Here is a 12,170-nt window from a genome sequence, read left to right as displayed (position 1 = left end):
ATAGGCATTACTGAAACTTGGTGGGACGAATCTCGCGATTGGACAGTCAATCTAGACGGTTATACGCTGTACAGGAAAGACAGACTAAATAAACAGGGTGGAGGGGTATGTCTTTACGTAAATCCGTTTCTAAAACCTGTTCTACAGGAAGATATTCAAGAAGGAATTGTAAATACTATTGAGACATTATGGGTAGAAATTGCATGCGGGGGTAAAGGAATAAAGAAGTTATTATTGAGGTTATGCTACAGGCCGCCTGGTATTAATGTGTCTCATGAGAAATTGTTACTGAATCAAGTTGAAAGAGCAGCAGGAGTAGGAGACATAGTAGTGATGGGAGACTTTAACTATCCAAAGATAAACTGGAAAATCAATTCATGTGATACGGCTAGGGGCAATATGTTTTTAAACACGCTAAGTGATAATTACTTAGTTCAATTAATCGAGGAACCATGCAATCTTAGACTTGGTAATAACTAACAATGGGGAATTAGTATCAAATATTGAAGTAGGGGAGCCCATAGGAAACAGCGACCACAATATGGTCACATTCAATATCAGTTTTCATAAGCAGTCCTATACTGGCTCAACTAGGACTCTAAACTTTAGCAAAGCCAACTTTGACATGACGAAGGAAGCATTAAGGGACACTGAATGGGAAATTCTGTTTCGAGAAAAAAATACAACAGAGAAATGGGATGTATTAAAATCACTGCTAATTAAAAACACTTGTAAATTTAGTCCCACCAGCAGCAAAAAAAGGAATAAAAATCCCAAACCAATCTGGTTTAACAAAAATATAAAGGAATTAATGGACAAAAAAAAGACGAGCATTTAAAAAATACAAATCTGAGGGGGATGCGGAGTCATTTCAGCACTATAAGGATTGTAACAAAATATGCAAAAAAGGAATGAGCGGCTAAAGTAGAAACTGAAAAACTAGTAGCAAAGGAAAGCAAAGCGAATCCCAACTTTTTTTTAAGTACATCAACAGCAGGAGACTAAAGAAGGAGAGTATAGGCCCTTTAAAGGACAATATGGGAGTCTTAATCAAAAATGATAATGACGTCGCAAACAAACTAAACAAGTTTTTTTCATCAGTATTTACCAGAGAGGACCAAATGCTGGGTATAACACAAAATCTCAACAAAGATAATGTCCCACTGCTAAATGCTTATTTATGTGAGGTGGAAGTCTGTGACCGATTAAAAAAGTTAAAGATTAATAAGTCACCTGGTCCCGATGGAATTCACCCGAGGGTTCTTATGGAGCTGCACGCTGAACTAGCAAGACCACTATTTTCGATCTTCATGGATTCAGTTAAATCGGGTATGGTTCCCAAAGACTGGCGTATAGCAGAGGTAGTGCCGATATTCAAAAAGGGGAGCAAAGCTGAACCGGGTAATTATAGACAGTTAGTCTTACATCTATAGTGGGGAAAGTATTAGAAGGTATTATAAGGGACAGTATTCAAAAGTTTCTTGAAGCCAATAAGGTCATTAAAAGGAACCAACATGGATTTTTGAAGGACAGAGCATGTCAAACCAACTTACTTGGCTTTTATGAAACAGTAAGTGCGAATCTTGATCAGGGTAAGGAGGTGGATGTAATCTTTTTAGACTTTGCCAAAGCTTTCGACACAGTACCACACATGCGACTTCTCTATAAGCTACAAAAAATAGGACTAGGGAGCACAATATGCATTTGGCTCAGTAATTGGTTAGATAATAGGGAACAGCATGTTGTGGTCAATGGATCATATTCAAATTGGACTAAAGTGCTAAGTGGGGTGCCACAAGGGTTTGTACTTGGACCACTTTTGTTCAACATTTTCATCAACGACCTAACAGTAGGTCTAGAGAGCATGGTGTCAATTTTCACAGACGATACCAAATTGTGTAAGGTTATAAATACGGAGGGGGATGCTGAGTCTCTTCAGAACGACTTGACTAAACTGGAAGCATGGGCAGCAAAACAAGTGTAAGGTAATGCACTGTGAGACCAAAAATAACACCTACATACTAAATGGGGTAATATTAGGGTAGTCTGTACTGGAAAAAGACTTAGGGGTTCAAATAGATAACAAATTGAGCAGCAGTACCCAAAGTAGGAGTGCAGCAAAGAAGGCTAATAAGATATTAGCATGCATTAAACGGGGAATTGATGCAAGGGACGAGAATATTATAATCCCATTATATAAATCACTAGTGAGGCCACATCTTGAGTATTGTGTGCAATTTTGGACACCATATTACAAAAAGGATATTCTGGAGCTAGAAAAGGTTCAGAGGCGGGCGACAAAACTAATTAAGGGCATGGAAACGCTGGAATACGAGGACAGGATTGCAAGACTAGGCATGTTTACATTGGAAAAGAGGAGACTAAGAGGGGACATGATCAACATCTACAAATATATAAGGGGTCAATACACAGCTTGCGAGGGACCTGTTTTCAATAAGATCAGCACAGAGGACACGTGGTAACTCGCTTAGGTTAGAGGAGATGAGTTTCCGCACATTGAGGCGAAAAGGTTTTTTCACAGTAAGGACAATACGCCTGAGAGAGTAGTAACAGCAGACTCAGTCAACACCTTTAAGGATGGGTTAGATAAATTCCTATTGGATAAAGATATTCAGGGTTATGGTGCGTAGTCACGCATTATAGTTAATATAACTAGTCCTAACATAAAACTGCATAGGAGTCCACAATCAGGTTGAACTCAATGGACAATTGTCATTTTTCAACCTTAGTTACTATGTTACTAAATACTAGGCCTCATGGTGTCGACTTTCGACATGATGGAGTACGCTCAATTTCATTCCTGTCCTCTGCAGAAGTTAATCCTTTACAAATGGGACGGCCTGCCACAATGGATCATGACTCACATGATCTCCTTGACTCCGGAGGTTCGTCTGTCACTGACCTGGTGGCTACAGGACCAGCAATTGGGCTGGGGTCGTCCCTTCTGGATCTCAAACTGGGTCCTTCTAACGATGGATGCCAGTCTGATGGGTTGGGGCGCAGTGTTCGAGCAACACTCTCTTCAGGGTCGATGGACCAGGGAGGAATCTCTCCCGATAAACATTGTGGAGTTGCGGAAGTTTTCAATGCTTTGTAAACTGGCCCTGCCTCTGGTACAGAACAGGCCTGTTCAAGTACAGTCGGACAACGTCACCATGGTGGCATACATAAATCATCAAGGCGGCACTCGAAGCCACATGGCAATGATGGAAGTGTCAAAGATTCTTCTATGGGCAGAACGCCATCTGCCAGCCATATCGGCAGTGTTAATTCCGGGGGTCCTCAACTGGGAAGCGGACTTCCTCAGTCGCCAGGACGTACATGCCGGAGAGTGGAGCCTTTATCCAGAAGTGTTTCAACTGCTTATGGACAAGTGGCGCCTACCAGATGTAGACCTGATGGCGTCTCGACACAATCACAAGGTTCCGGTCTTCGGAGCAAGGGCAAGGAATCCTCAAGCAGCGTTTGTGGGCACCCTGGCAATACCATGGAGCTTTCGGCTGCCAAACGTGTTCCATCCGGTGTTGCTCCTGCCCAGGGTAATAAGGAAGTTCAAGCAAGAAGGAGGAATACTACTTCTGATAGCTCCAGCGTGGCCCAGATGGCATTGGTTCTCAGACCTGCAAGGTCTCTCGATAGAGCATCCTCTTCTACTCCCGCAATGCCCAGACCTCCTCGTTCAGGGCCCTTGTGTATACCAGGATCTGGCCCGACTGGCTTTGACGGCATGGCTCCTGAAGCTGCAGTTCTGAGGGCCAAGGGATTCTCTGAGGTGGTCATTTAAACTATGTTGAAAGCCCGTAAACCAGCTCAAATTTATTATAGGGTCTGGAATTCTTACTTCGCCTGGTGTGCGGCTAAGAATTATGATGCGTATAAGTTCAGTACTGCCAAACTTTTGGCTTTTCTGCAACAGGGCGTGGACTTAGGCCTTCGACTGGCCTCCCTCAAGGTTCATATTTCGGCTTTGTCGGTGTGGTTTCAGAGAAAAATTGTGACTCTACCTGGTAAACGTTCATACTTTCACTCAGGGGGGGAAATTTACTAAGCTCCCGATTTTGACCGAGATGCCGTTTTTTCATCAAAGTGTCATCTCGGTAATTTACTAAACACTAATCACGGCAGAGATGAGGGCATTCGTAATTTTTTGCAAGTCCAAGTAAAAAATTACAAATGAATACACCATCGGTCAAAACGCGGCTGTTTAAGTATGAATCTCGGTCATTTACTAAGAAGTGCAAAGCAAAAAACAAACAAACACTGCCGTGAAAAATTACAACTCGTAAAAAAGTGCTAAAAAAAAACAGACCTTTTTTTTTTATTCGTGATTGGATAGGCATGCACGGATCCATGAGATCCGTGCATGTATATCAGTGGGAAGGGGTGGGAAAGTGCTTATTTTTTCAAAAAAAATTGCGTGGGGTCCCCCCTCCTAAGCATAACCAGCCTCGGGCTCTTTGAGCCGATCCTGGTTGCAGAAATATGGGGGAAAAAATGACAGGGGTTCCCCCATATTTAAGCAACCAGCATCGGGCTCTGGTCCTGGTCCCAAAAATACGGGGGACAAAAAGAGTAGGGGTCCCCCGTATTTTTAAAACCAGCACCGGGCTCCACTAGCTGGACAGATAATGCCACAGCCGGGGGTCACTTTTATATAGTGCCCTGCGGCCGTGGCATCAAAAATCCAACTAGTCACTCCTGGCCGGGGTACCCTGGGGGAGTGGGGACCCCTTCAATCAAGGGGTCCCCCCCCCAGCCACCCAAGGGCCAGGGGTGAAGCCCGAGGCTGTCCCCCCCCATCCAATGGGCTGCGGATGGGGAGGCTGATAGCCTTTGTTGTAAAAGAAAAGATATTGTTTTTAGTAGCAGTACTACAAGGCCCAGCAAGCCTCCCCCGCATGCTGGTACTTGGAGAACCACAAGTACCAGCATGCGACGGAAAAACGGGCCCGCTGGTACCTGTAGTACTACTACTAAAAAAATACCCAAAAAAAGACAAGACACACACACCGTGAAAGTATAATTTTATTACATACATACACACATACATACATACTTACCTTAAGTTCCCACGCAGGTCGGTCCTCTTCTCCAGTAGAATCCAAGGGGTACCTGTTGAAGAAATTATACTCACGAGATCCAGGGGTCCAGGCTCCTCGGGAAATCCAGGGGTAATCCACGTACTTGAAAAAAAAAAAAAAAACGGAGTCCCGACCACGAACTGAAAGGGGACCCATGTTTGCACATGGGTCACCTTTCCACGAATGCCAGAAACCCACTTTGACTTCTGTCTAAGTGGGTTTCTTCAGCCAATCAGGGAGCGCCACGTTGTAGCACTCTCCTGATCAGCTGTGTGCTCCTGTCCTCACTGACAGGCAGCACACGGCAGTGTTACAATGTAGCGCCTATGCGCTACATTGTAACCAATGATGGGAACTTTCTGCCCTGCGGTTGACCTAAAGTGACGTCACCGCTGACGTCAAAGTGGGTTTCTGGCATTCGTGGAAAGGTGACCCATGTGCAAACATGGGTCCCCTTTCAGTTCGTGGTCGGGACACCGTTTTTTTTTTTTTTTCAAGTACGTGGATTACCCCTGGATTTCCCGAGGAGCCTGGACCCCTGGATCTCGTGAGTATAATTTCTTCAACAGGTACCCCTTGGATTCTACTGGAGAAGAGGACCGACCTGCGTGGGAACTTAAGGTAAGTATGTATGTATGTGTGTATGTATGTAATAAAATTATACTTTCACGGTGTGTGTGTCTTGTCTTTTTTTGGGTATTTTTTTAGTAGTAGTACTACAGGTACCAGCGGGCCCGTTTTTCCGTCGCATGCTGGTACTTGTGGTTCTCCAAGTACCAGCATGCGGGGGAGGCTTGCTGGGCCTTGTAGTACTGCTACTAAAAACAATATCTTTTCTTTTACAACAAAGGCTATCAGCCTCCCCATCCGCAGCCCATTGGATGGGGGGGGACAGCCTCGGGCTTCACCCCTGGCCCTTGGGTGGCTGGGGGGGGGGGACCCCTTGATTGAAGGGGTCCCCACTCCCCCAGGGTACCCCGGCCAGGAGTGACTAGTTGGATTTTTGATGCCACGGCCGCAGGGCACTATATAAAAGTGACCCCCGGCTGTGGCATTATCTGTCCAGCTAGTGGAGCCCGGTGCTGGTTTTAAAAATACGGGGGACCCCTACTCTTTTTGTCCCCCGTATTTTTGGGACCAGGACCAGGCGCAGAGCCCGATGCTGGTTGCTTAAATATGGGGGAACCCCTGTCATTTTTCCCCCCATATTTTTGCAACCAGGATCGGCTCAAAGAGCCCGAGGCTGGTTATGCTTAGGAGGGGGGACCCCACGCATTTTTTTTTATTATTTTACAGTGTTTAATTAAAAAAAAAATAAAAAATAAACCCCAGCACGGATCACACAGATCCGGCCGAGATTGATTGTAAAAAAAGTCGGCAGTGTTTTGCTAATCACTGCCGTAAAAATATAAAAAAAACCACGAATGACATCGACATCGGAACAAAAGAAAAACCCGAATACGACAGCTTAGTAAATTAGTCGTAATCAATTCAAAAAGTTGCAGTTTTACACTTTCGATGTCATTCGTGATTGAACTTTGACCTGAAACGGGAAAATACGAATCTTAGTAAATTTACCCCAGGGTGTTTTACGGATTCAACCTGCCTATGTTCCACCTGTGGCTCCTTGGGATTTGTCAGTTGTCCTGGATACCCTACAAGAGTCTCCATTCGAACCTCTTGAGTCTGTGGACCTTAAGTGGCTTACTCTTAAGGTCTTGTTTTAGCTGGCTACTGCTAAACGGGTTTCAGACTTGGGTGCCTTATCCTGTCGGTCACCCTTTCTGATTTTTTACCGTGACCGGGCGGTTCTTAGAACTCGCCCTGATTATCTGCCTAAGGTGGTGTCATCTGTCCACCTTAACCAAGAGATTGTGGTTCCAGCCTTTACATCTCCTGGTTTATCCTCCAAAGAGCGGTCTTTGGATGTGGTATGGGCTCTCCGTACTTATGTGAATAGAACAGCTTCGCTTAGGAGATCTGATTCTCTCTTTGTTCTTTTTGGTTTTCATAAACGTGGCTGGCCTGCTTATAAGCAGACCTTGGCCAGATGGATTAGAATGGTGATTGCACATGCTTATGTAGAGGCTGGCCTTCCAACTCCTGCTACCATCAAAGCCAATTCTACTCAGTCTGTTGGACCTTCTTGGGTGGCCCGCCATGGTGCGACCCTTGAATAATTGTGCAAGGTGGCTTCTTGGTCCTCAGTGAACATTTTCATAAGGTTCTATGCCTTCGATACATCCGCCTCCCAGGATGCCTCCTTTGGACGCCGGGTTCTTGTGCCCACTACAGTGCGTCCCCTCCCATGAGGAACTGCTTTAGGACATTCCCGATGTAATTCCCTGTGGAATCACAGTGTACCCCACTGCAGAAAAGGAGATTTCTGGTAAGAACTTACCGTTGTTAAATCTCTTTCTGTGCCTGGAGGCGGGGATATAGAGGAGGCGGCGCTATACATCCTGGGAACAGTCAAAGCTTTTAGCCTATTGGTGCCTCGGATCAAGATCCAACTCTACACCCCGATGTAATTCCCTGTAGAATCCAGAGTACCTCGCAGAAAGAGATTTAACAAGGCAAGATCTTACAATAAATATATATATTTTTTTATAACTTGCGTAAAATGTGAATAACAGGAGGGTGAACCTTTGCAACTAGGAGGTAAGCTGCAGAGGAGAGGAGCTCTTGTTGGAATAGAACAAATCCCTAAATTCCATTTGCAGACTGGAAATGGGTGCATATTCATCCTCACAGCAACTGTTACTGCACACTTAACAACTTTCATTTCAACTATCTTATTTTTGCCTTGCACTTACAAAATAGGTGCACAATGAGGCTGATTCTGAAATCCAGAGTCCAGTGCCGACTGCTGTCTGTTGTTCAGCTGCTAGGGAGGAGGGGAGGTGAGCAGGTGGCCCCCACGTGCTCAAAAATGTCTCCTTCATGTACGAAGTCCATCCACAGCACGGCGTCCCGCCATCCATCTCCTTCCCCGGCACGGTTTGCACATCTTGTATTTCACGGCGCAACGTCATGACGTTCATGGAAAGAAGGCAGAGCCACAATGTCTGTCGGATGTGGGTTCCCTAGGTCAGGCTTTGCTTACCCCCCTTGCGTGTATACACGCAGGAACCAGGCGGCGCTCTCCAGGTTTTCAAAGAAGTTTTTTAGTGTAATCAAAATTTACATTTTAAAGTGCAAGGTGCATCTAAGGTGCTGCTCTGCCAAGCAGCCTTTGTTTTTAGTCTTACATGTCTAATATGTCGAGTCTATTGTGCAGTTGCAATGTGCAGTATGAACTCATATGTGTAATGTTTGTAATGTATACTACGTTTTCCCCCGTTCTTATGCTATGTATTCCTACTTCCTGTTGCTGCTTAGCGATGCATTGTACCACAAAGAATTCCTAGTGTACGTGAGTACACCTGGCCAATAAAGCTGATTCTGATTCCGATATCCGGTACCAACGTTTCAACGCCGCACCGGGCGTTTTTATCAAGGTACAAATGCTTCAAATAACAAAACATACAAAAGTCTAAATAAGCATACAGTGATAACGAGCCACAAGCCGTCCTCCCACCGCCACAAGGGAAAAACCGGAAGTCGCTTTCCCGCTGGTCACATGGGCGGGCTCAATGACGTCACTCTGTTACCAGACAGCATCACAACAATCACAGGTTGTCACTCGAGGTCAGAGGTAGAATGCTGTAGAAATTAACAAACATGTATTAAAGTGCTAAAAACGTGCAAGTGAAAAAAGTGCACATTAAAAGATACATGTTAGCAATAGTATAATATAGTTTACATGGTACATATGAAAAGACTATGGGGTCATTCTATCCCGATCTCACGCTGCAGTTTATCGCAGCAGCGTGATCGGGTCAGAACTGCGCCAGCGCCGCAGTGCGCCGGCACATGCCCGATGGCTGAAGGCCGTCGCTGCGCTACAATTGCCTCTGCCTGATTTACAGGCAGAGGCGCTCACTGGGCGGGGGGGAAGAACGGTGGCGCGGTCCGGCCAACACAGGCATGGCCGGACCGTGTGGGGTGAGGGCCGCATCGGCTGCGTGACGTCACACGCAACCGCTGCGGGTTGGTGAGCGACCAGTAGCTCCCGGCCAGCAGCCTGAAGCTGCGCTGGCCGGGAGCTACTCCTAAAGTGCAAATGCATCGCTGCTGTGCGATACTTTTGCGCTTCTGTGGGGTGGCCGGCACCGACATGTGGGGCGCGATAGCCCTGTGCTGGGCCTCCCCCCCATGTCTATTGACATGATCGTAGCCCTGCAAAATTTTGCAGGACTACGATCAACTCGGAATGACCCCCTATGTTGCTATTATAAGCAAAATAGCAGTACATATAGGTGGTCATTCCGAGTTGATCGCTAGCTGAAAATGTTCACAGTGCAGCGATGAAGCAAAAAACAGGCACTTCTGCGCATGTGTATGCGGCGCAATGCGCACGCGTGATGTACTTTCACAACGGCCGATGCAGTTTTACACAAGGTCTAGTTAAGCATTTCAGTCGCACTGCTCGACGCAGAGGGATTGACATGTAGTGGGCGTTTCTGGGTGTCAACTGACCGTTTTCGGGGAGTGTTTGAAAAAACGCAGGCGTGCCAGGAAAAACGCTGGCGTGGCAGGAAAAATGCAGCCGTGGCTGGGAGAACGCAGAGCGTGTTCGTGACGTCAAGCCAGGAACTGAACAGTCTGAAGTGATCGCAAGAGCTGAGTAGGTCTGAAGGTACTCTGAAACTGCACAAAATTATTTTGTAGCTGCTGTGCAATCCTTTCGTTCGCACTTCTGCTAAGCTAAAATACACTCCCAGTGGGAGGCGGCATAGCATTTGCACGGCTGCTAACAACTGCTAGCGAGCGAACAACTCTGACTGACCACCATAGTCTGTAGTTGCCTATGCAGGGCCTGATGAATCACCTAGTAGGTGCTCTGGTTAAAGGAGTGGTGGGAGACGTGGATGGGGGAGTGGGTCCCGTGGGTGCCATGGGTGGGGGAGGGGCAGTTGCGAGGGTGCCATGGGTAGGGGAGGGGCTGGTGTGGTGGTGTCGTGGGTGAGGGAGGGGCGGGTCCTGCAGGTGTGGTCCAGAGCCATTGTGGATGGGAGAGGAGCGGTTGCGGGAATGCCGCGGGTGGGCAGGAGTGGGTGCGGGGGTGTTGCGGGTGGGGGAGGGGATCCGGAGCCACCACGGGTGGGGGAGGGGTGGGAGTGCTGCAGATGGGTCCCGGAGGTACTGCGAGTGGGGGAGGGGCGGTTAATGCTTCTCCTGGAAGCAGCTAAGCTGCTGTCCTCCCTTTGGCATTTTTTTCCCCGGAGCCCGTAGCGCTGCAATGCTTTGGCGCTAAGAGCTGCTGGGAGCTGTTGTTTATTTAGTGCGTCTAGTTCCCTGTAATGCGGCGCGTTGGGACACCACCGCTAACAATAGTGACTGGCTGGCAGAACTGACTGACTCGCTGAATCAATGTAAAAGGTGAGAGTGCTGTGCAGTGTCAGTGACACTGCACACCCACTGCACTGTACAGCACTGTCACCTTTTACATTGATTCAGCATCCAGACATTACCCTCCTCGATATCACCCACTGTATCTGTTAAATTAGCCATCTTGGGGCTTCCAGGCTGGCAGCTCAGGTGCTGTGTGAAGCGGAGTCACGGGTTCTGGGGATCTGAGCGCGGCTGTGGTGGGGAGGCACTTCTGTGACAACACGCGCAGAGGAGGCTCCGGGGCTCAGAGAGTATGGGGCGCAGGGAGGGCTATGAAAGCCTTCCTCTGCACCGCTTTCATACACATCTATGCCGGTGACCGCAGCAGCTTTTATTCCACCTGCGCCGTGGCTAGGGAGTGGAGATTGTTGATGCCGGAGGGGGCAGGCAGACTGGCAGCAGGACATAGAGCGCTGCAGTAAAACTATTTCTCATACATCCTAGAGGATGCTGGGGATGCTTCAAGAACCATGGGGTATAGACGGGATCCGCAGGAGACATGGGCACTTTAAGACTTTGAATGGGTGTGAACTGGCTCCTCCCTCTATGCCCCTCCTCCAGACTCCAGTTAGTTAGATTCTGTGCCCAGTGAGACTGGATGCACACTGAGGAGCTCTCCAGAGTTTCTCAGAAAAAGGCTTTATGTTAGGTTTTTTATTTTCAAGGAGACCTGCTGGCAACAGGCTCCCTGCTTCGTGGGACTGAGGGGAGAGAAGCAGACCTACTTCTGTGAGTTTCAAGGCTCTGCTTCTTAGGCTACTGGACATCATCAGCTCCAGAGGGTCTGATCGCTAGGTACGCCTAGATGCTCGTTCCCAGAGCCGCGCCGTCACCCCCCTTGCAGAGCCAGAAGTCAGAAGTAGAAGAAGATCAGGAGACTTCAGTGACGGCTTTGAGGTACCGTGTACAGCGGCACTACAGGATGCAGGGCAGAGGGGGGGGGGCGCCCTGGGCAGCATAAAACCTCACTAAATGGACTAGCAAGAGAGGTATACAGTGCCTGGGCACTAAAACCTGACCCCCGCCAGTATAAATATGTGAAAAATAGCGGGGCTGAAGCGCACATTAAGGGGGGCGTGGCTTAGCCCTCACAGCTCTAATCAGCGCCATTTTCTCTTCACAGTGCTGCAGAGATGCTGGTCCTGGCCTCCTACACTGCTGTACAAGTGACAGGGTGCAAAAACAGGTGGGGGGGGGGGCACAGTAATTAGGTGCTGTTTTATTAATGTTAATAGCGCTAACAGGTCTGAGGCATTATTTTAAACATTTCAGTACCGGGATAGGCGCTGGGTTGCGAGCTGGCAAAACTCCCTCTGTGTTTCTCTAACAGGCTTTGCTGTGGGTCTGTCCCCTATAGCCCCAGTGTGGTTGTGGGTGTCGGTACGCGTGTGTCGACATGTCTGAGTGCTCTTCCCAGGAGGAGGCTGGAGTGGGGACAGAAAAGACTGTGGGAGTGACCCTGTGTTCAGTGGTTTGAATGCAAATGTGGCTCTATTGAATAAGAGATTAGATAAATCAGAGTCTCAGAACCAGGCATGGAGAGAATCCATGGAGGATGCATTATCACAAGTA

The sequence above is a fragment of the Pseudophryne corroboree genome, chromosome 9, assembly GCF_028390025.1.
Source record: "Pseudophryne corroboree isolate aPseCor3 chromosome 9, aPseCor3.hap2, whole genome shotgun sequence".
Lineage (NCBI taxonomy): Eukaryota > Metazoa > Chordata > Amphibia > Anura > Myobatrachidae > Pseudophryne > Pseudophryne corroboree.
The sequence above is the reverse complement of the archived record's forward strand: the minus strand, read 5'-3'. Positions refer to the sequence as shown.